The sequence below is a fragment of the Microtus pennsylvanicus genome, chromosome 1, assembly GCF_037038515.1.
Source record: "Microtus pennsylvanicus isolate mMicPen1 chromosome 1, mMicPen1.hap1, whole genome shotgun sequence".
Taxonomy (NCBI): domain Eukaryota; kingdom Metazoa; phylum Chordata; class Mammalia; order Rodentia; family Cricetidae; genus Microtus; species Microtus pennsylvanicus.
In genome coordinates this window covers 93,563,786-93,571,381 of record NC_134579.1, presented here as the reverse complement: position 1 = coordinate 93,571,381, position 7,596 = coordinate 93,563,786, and positions in this window count along the sequence as shown.

Here is a 7,596-nt window from a genome sequence, read left to right as displayed (position 1 = left end):
GTCCCCAGGTTTCTGCCTGTCTCTGCATTTGCAGTCTGATTTCTGCCCTGATAACCCTCAGGAAGGCAATTTATCCGACATTCCATCACCACGGCCACCCGCTTACCCCCAGTCTGCCACCCAGGCCCAGGAGGTTGGCTCTTTGGACAGCTGTCTCCTACACATGTCTGTCTACACTGAGTCTTGGAGAGCAGACCCAAACCCTCTGATCCCAGTTCACTCCCCAGGGCGTGGAGCTGGCTCCGGAGGGGTCCCTAAGAGGGCAGTAAGAGGCTGTGGCGAAGGTGAAAACATCAGGACCTCGTCTGCCAAAACTGGCCGGCCCAGGGCTGGGGTGAAGCTTAATGGTCAGAGGACCTGGGTTCCATTCCCAGCACCACATGGTGGCTCACAATGATATGTAGCTTCAGAAGGGGTCTGGCACCCTCTTCAGGCCTCTGTGGACATTGTACACACATGATGCACAGACATACATACAGGCAAAACACTCCCCCACACAAAAATAATAAAGTTTGGCCAGCTGGTGGTGGTGCACACCTTTAATCCTAGCACTTGGGAGGCAGAGGCTGGAGGATCCCTGTGAGTCCGAGGACAGCCTGGTCTACCGAGGGAGTTCCAGAACAGCCAGAGCTACACAGAGAAATCTTGTCTCTAACAACAAAACAACAACAACAAAAAAAACAAAAGGTGTGCACCATCATGCCCAGCCAGACTTAATTATTTCCATTTTATGTGTATCTGTGATTGGCCTGCATGTATGTCTGGGAACTGTGTGCATGCAGTGCTCTTGGAGGCCACAAGAGGGCGCTGGATCCTCATGGAACTGGAGTCACAGCCAGTGATGGGCCACCATGTGGGAACTGAAGAGTAGTTAGAGCTATCTCTCTAGATTTGTGTGTGTGTGTGTGTGTGTGTGTGTGTGTGTGTGTGTGTGTGTGTTCACATGGGTGTAATTTCCCATAGAGGCCAGAAGAGGGCACTGGATCCCTTGGAGCTGGGGTTACAGGTGGTTGGGCAAGCATCCTACCAACTAAACCTCATATCACACCTTTGAGCTAGACTTTCTGTGTTTTGCTAACAAATGCATCCTGATGCAGGGAATGGGAGTTGATGCCAAGACTCCAACAGCAAGCAGACCACTTCAGGAACCAGATGGGACAGTTTCCAGATGGAAGGAAGCTAGAGGACCTGGGACAGGGTGGGCCAAACTGAATTTTTATTATTCTTCCATTGAGTGTGTGTATGTGTGTATGCGGGGTGCGTGTGCATGTGTCCATGTGTGTGGAGGTCAGAGAACAAAAGAACTCAGTTCTTTCCTTCCACCATGTGGGTCCCGAGGGTCACTCAGTCTTGGTGGCAATTGCCTTTACCTGCAAAGTCATCGCACTGGCCCTTGACCTGTATTTTATATGATGACAGGGTCTCACAATTTAGTCTTGGCTGGAACTCACTGTGTAGACCAGGTTTGTAGCGAGCTGTGTGGTGTCACACCTAATGGAGATGTATAATCAACTCCTATGGCTAAAGTCTGACCTATGCTATGATCACGCAATAATCATCAGCTGCCTGCATATGCGTGAACCTATGGGCAGTGCTCACCTGGCAGTTCGGGGTTGGCAGCCCATGCCTACTTAAGGGCTGAGAGAGGTCAGAGAGAGGAAGGAGGCGCGGGGGGGAGAGAGAGAGAAGTGGAAAAAGTCCTGGAATAAAACTGCAGTGAGAAGAGCTCCGGTGGTCGCGTCATCCTTGCTGGACGAGGTGGGGCGCGACACAGGTTGGCCTTGAACTTACAGAGATCCATCTGTTTCTGCCTCTCGGATGCTGAGGCTAAAGACCGCCCCGCCCCATCCTGTCCATGTCCAAGCTTCGGGCTTGCCGTGCCCAGTGGAGTGCAGAGGAGAAAGGTTGGGGAAGGGAGACACAAGGGCTTTAGCCTCGGTCCCTGGATCTCTAGGTCCCCAGCCTGACAGAATGCTGGGCTGGCCAGGAACCAGCCTTCCCTGATGGGGAGAGGACCCCCTTGAAATGGCAGCTCCTCCATCCGAGTCTGTCACCACGTGTACTGCCAGCTCCCTCACTGCCGCCGGAGCCTCACTGGAAAACTGCCCGCGAGTTGAAAGAGATTTCTTCCCAGCAGACAGCGCGCGCTCTGGCGGATTCTGGCTTTATCTTTCCCCTGCAGAGGGAGTGAGCACTGTTCATTTCACTTCCTACAATTAAAAACACCCAGAGCCCTAAATCATAAACTGAAAAACAGGTGGGGCCTTCAGGATTTCTCTGCAGCTTGATAAGGAGGCACTGGTTGCCAGAGCAACAGAGCAAGGCGCATTCTGGGGAGGAGGGCCCTGGATTCCTTGTGCGAGTTTTCCCCGGGAGGAAGGCAGCTTCCCAGGGCCTCTTTGCTCATGGTGCTTGGAGTCCAGGAGGAGAGCCTGAGCGTGGGAAGAGGGTGGACTCCTCCTACTCTCAGGAACTCTTTCTATCTTTATGATAAACCTGCGTTTGCTCTGCTAAAAGGGGTAAGCATGGTGGTGTGCTCCTTTAATCCCAGCGCTTGGGAGATAGAGACGGGAGGATCTCTGTGAGTTCCAGGCTAGCCAGGGCTACCTAGTGAGACGTCAGAGAAACAGACAGACAGAGAGGCAGAGACAGACAGATTTTTCAGGATACACATGCAATCCCTGGCTATTCTTTTCAATGGCTTAGTTTTTGTTGTTGTTTTCAAGACAAGGTTTCTCTGTGTAACATTCCCGGTTATTGTGGAACTCGCTCTGTAGACCAGGCTGGCCTCAAACTCACAGAGATCCTCCTGCCTCTGCCTCCCAAGCGCTGGGATCAAAGGCGTGTTACACTGCTGCCTGGCAATGGCTTAGTTTTTAGGACTTCACACTGTACCCTGAGTTGGCCTTGAATTTATACTATGGCAAGTGTGTGAGGTTCCAAGGACAACTTTTCAGAATTGAGTCTCTCCATGTAGGTCTCAGGGACTGAATTCAGGTCGTCAGGATTGGCAGCAAGTGCCTTTACCTACAGATTCATCTCAAAAGCCCTGGGTGTGAATATTTCTTTTTTAAGAATTATTATGTAGGGGCTGGAGAGATGGCTCAGAGGGTAAGAGCACTGCCTGCTCTTCAGAGGTCCCGAGTTCAATTTCCAGCAACCACATGGTGGCTCACAACCATCTGTCATGATACCTGGTGCCTTCCTTGCCAGCAGTACATTGTATGCTTAATAAATAAATCTTTTTAAAAAAAAAGAAGCCGGGCGGTGGTGGCGCACGCCTTTAATCCCAGCACTTGGGAGGCAGAGGCAGGCGGATCTCTGTGAGTTCGAGACCAGCCTGGTCTACAAGAGCTAGTTCCAGGACAGGCTCCAAAACCACAGAGAAACCCTGTCTCGAAAAATCAAAAAAAAAAAAAAAAAGAAAAAAAGAAAAAAAAAAAGAATTATTATGTAGACAGTGTTCTGTCTGCATGTATGCCTACAGGCCAGAAGAGGGCACCAGATCTTACTACAGATGGCTGTGAGCCACCATGTGGTTGCTGCGAATTGAACTCAGGACCTCTGGAAGAGCAGTCAGTGCTCTTAACCATTAAATTTTTAAGACTTATTTTTCTTTTTTTGACAGTGCTAGGGATAAAACCCAAGGTCTGTGGTTTCCCACTGAGCCCGCTGCAGCCCTTGAAGTTTTTCTGTCCGCCATTTTTACCATTTTTTTTCATTCATCTCCTCAATCATACTTTGCAGCTGGATGAACTTGTGATAATTTATTTAACCCGCCTCTGTGGACATTTAGAATACTTTCAGCCTTTGGGAATTACATGGGATGGTGATAATGACCATTACCTATCTGTCACTTTGCGCCTGTTCAATGGGCTGTGAAAAAATCCTGGGGTGGCAAGTCTGGGTCAGTAACGGCAGCACACAACTTAGCAGAGCTCACTGACAGTCCCATCTCTGTCCCCCTCGCAGGCTTGTCAACTTGTGTGTGTCTGGAGGTGCGTGTGTCTGGAGGTGCATGTTTCTGTGCGTGTTCATATACGTGCATGCATGCACACGTAATTGTGTGTATACGGTGATATCTGGCATCTCCCTCAGTTGCTCTCCATCTTTTTTTTTGCCCCCGAAGTCAGAAGAGGCCATCAGATGCCCTGGACTGAAGCTATAGATGGTGGGAGCCACCACGCAGGTGCTGGGAATCAAACCTGGCCTTCTACAAAAGCAGCCAGTGCTCTCAGCCACTGAGTCAGCTCTCCAGTCCTTTTGTTTCTGTTTTTTATGACACGGTATCATGATAAGCCTGGAACTTACTATGTTGATAAGGCTGGTCTCAAACTCACAAAGATCCATCAATCTCTGCCTCCTGAGTGCCAGGATTTAAAGTGTGGATCGTCCTGTCTAGTGTCCTCCTTTCTTTTTCTTTTGTTTTTTGAGATAGGGTTTGTGTTTCTGCTCTGGCTGTCCTAGAACTAGCTCTGTAGAGCATGCTGGCCTTGAACTCACAGAGATCTGCCTGCCTAAAGGCGTGCGCCACCACTGCCCGGCTGAACTCGTATTCTTTTTTTTTTAATATTTATTTATTTATTATGTATACAATATTCTGTCTGTATGTCTGCCGACCAGAAGAGGGAACCAGACGTCACTACAGATGGTTGTGAGCTGGGAATTGAACTCAGGACCTTTGGAAGAGCAGGCAATGCTCTTAACCACTGAGCCATCTCTCCAGCCCCCGGAACCCAGATTCTTATGCTCACATGGCAACCACTTTACTGACGGAACCATCTCTCCATGGCCTAACATTTTAATTTTACCACTTTCACAGGTGATGAGGGGCTAACACTGTGATTTCCTGAGCATGCTGTTATATTTTTGGTTGTGAGCCTAGCCTTTAACAGCTGAGCCATCTCTCCAGCCCGAGCATGCTCATATAAGTAGGATTTGCCTTAACTTGTTTGAGACACGGTTTTGAGGGGCAGATAGCATCTAGCCTGGGGCGGGGTGGTCTAGGGACCTGATCATTATTAACTTCTCGTCTCAGCCCTTGGCACATTAATGCTTTTTTTTCTTTATAGGGTAGGTTAATGATGAGAAGTATTCGGTATAGCACCCTGCACTCAGTAGGTGCTCAATAAATACAATCCATTGTCCTTGTTATCTGCCCTGGTATCACGAGCTTGGCACTGGTTAGCCTCTGATTAGAGGACCCTGGGTGTGTGCACATATGATGACCTTCCTGGAACCCCACAAACCTAAGGTCAGATGCCTGCGGGAGGTGGGCAGAGGACACACACACACAGAATAGAGCACTGAAGAATGAGAGGGAAATGTCTTTAAATAAACAGGACTCTCAGCTGATGGCTGGAGTGTGGCTCAGTGGTAGAGCCCCTGCCTAGAATCCCCCAGTGAGGGGCTGGGGCGGGACTCAGTGGTAGAGCCCCTGCCTAGAATCCCCCAGTGAGGGGCTGGGGCGTGGCTCAGTGGTAGAGCCCCTGCCTAGAATCTCCCAGTGAGGGGCTGGGGCGTGACTCAGTGGGAGAGCCCCTGCCTAGAATCCCCCAGTGAGGGGCTGGGGTGTGGCTCAGTGGGAGAGCCCCTGCCTAGAATCCCCCAGTGAGGGGCTGGGGTGTGGCTCAGTGGTAGAGCCCCTGCCTAGAATCCCCAGTGAGGGGCTGGGTTGTGGCTCAGTGGTAGAGCCCCTGCCTAGAATCCCCCAGTGAGGGGCTGGGATGTGGCTCAGTGGTAGAGCCCCTGCCTAGAATCCCCCAGTGAGGGGCTGAGGGCAGAGCTATGCATTATCACAATTATATAGCACATGCAGGGACCTGGTTTTCACCACTAGAACCACATACAACACACAAAAACAAAGTTATAATATTTATCTGGAAATGAAGCAGGAAAGATTGCTTGTGGAATACACCTGTCATAAAAACAATGAGTGCATTCAAAAGACAGTAAATGAAATCATCTATCTTGTTTTGCCTTGTTACTTGTGGTTTTGTATAGCACAGGCTAGTCTCCAATTGACTACCCTTGACCTCCTGATCCCCTTGTATCCACCTCCCAAGTCCTGAGATGACAGACAGGGCGTACCACTGTTACAGCCTCATCTCTTTTGCTGCGACAAAACACCCAGCACAGAAAGGAAAGGCGAGCCCTTGCCACCAGGCAGTGGTGGCGCACGCCTATAATCCCAGCACTGTGTAGCTTTGGTACCTGTCCTGGAACTTGCTCTGTAGACCAGGCTGGCCTCAAATTCACAGAGATCTGCCTGCCTCTGCCTCCCGAGTGCTGGGATAAAAAGCGTGTGCCACCACCGCCTGGTCTTCTTTTAGCCTTATAGTTCCAGTTCAGGAGGGTCACTGCCTAGGGAACAACGCTGCCCACAGTGGGCTGAGTGGATCAACGATGCCCAGCACTAAAGGGAGACCGTTAGAGGTAAAATGAGGGCACACAAATTATTTAAACACAGTTGTCCCTGATCACAGGGATAACTCTGGTTACGCTCGTCCAAAGCTACACACATCAGATGGACGTCCTTGAACAGGATGTCTGAGGCTCCTTTATGAAGGCTGTGGTTCTAGCAGAGATTCTGTGGGAGTTCTTATCACAACACACTCAGCTTTCCCCTTCCCCAAGATTTATTATTTTTATAGTTTGTCTTATTTTATGTGTATGAGTGGTTTTTTAATCTATTTCTTTATTATGTATACAGTATTCTCCGTATTCTAGCTGCATGTATGCCTGCAGGCCAGAAGAGGGCACCATATCTCATTACAGATGGTTGTGAGCCACCATGTGGTTGCTGGGAACCGAACTCCGAACCTTCAGAAGGGCAGGCAGTGTGCTTAACCATTGAGCCATCTCTTTAGCCCCATGTATGAGTGTTTTGCCTGCAGGCATGCCTGTGTACCACACGTGTGCTTAGTGCTCAAAGTGAGAAGAGAGCGTCAAAGAACCTAGAATTGGACTTAGAGATGACTGGCTGGGTGCTGGGAACCAAACCCAGGGCCTCTGCAAGAGCAACAAGGCCATTTAACCACAGGCCCATCTCTACAGCCCAACCCTTATTTATGTGTGCTGTCTATGTAGCTGTATGTGTATCTGGGCACTACATGGATGCACTGCCTGAGGAGGCCGGAAGAGGGAATTGGATCCCTTGGAACTGAAGTTACAGATGACAGTGAGTCCCCACGTGGGTGCTGGGAATCAAACTCTGGTTCTCTGGAAGAACAGCCAGTGATCTTAAAAACTGGGCCAACTCTCCTGCCTAGACAGGGTTTCTCTGTGTAATAGGAACTCCCTTTGTAGAGCAGGCTGGACTGCAGCTCACAGAGGTTTGCCTGCCTCTGCCTCCCATGCACTACTGGCTTTTTCTTTCTACAAACAGAAGTCAGGTGGCTTCGCCCTCTAGCCAGCTCTAAGGGTAGCATACCTAAGGTACTGCTCCTAAGAGCCCACGGCCCCACAGCTGCCAGACAGTGGGCCCCACAGACAGACACTGGCTAAGGGAGGCATGCACTAATGTCAGCCCTCTCCAAAATGAGGCAAGGCTCCCCCATGTACATCTCTCACAGGCCACAGCCCCTGCCTTGCTGA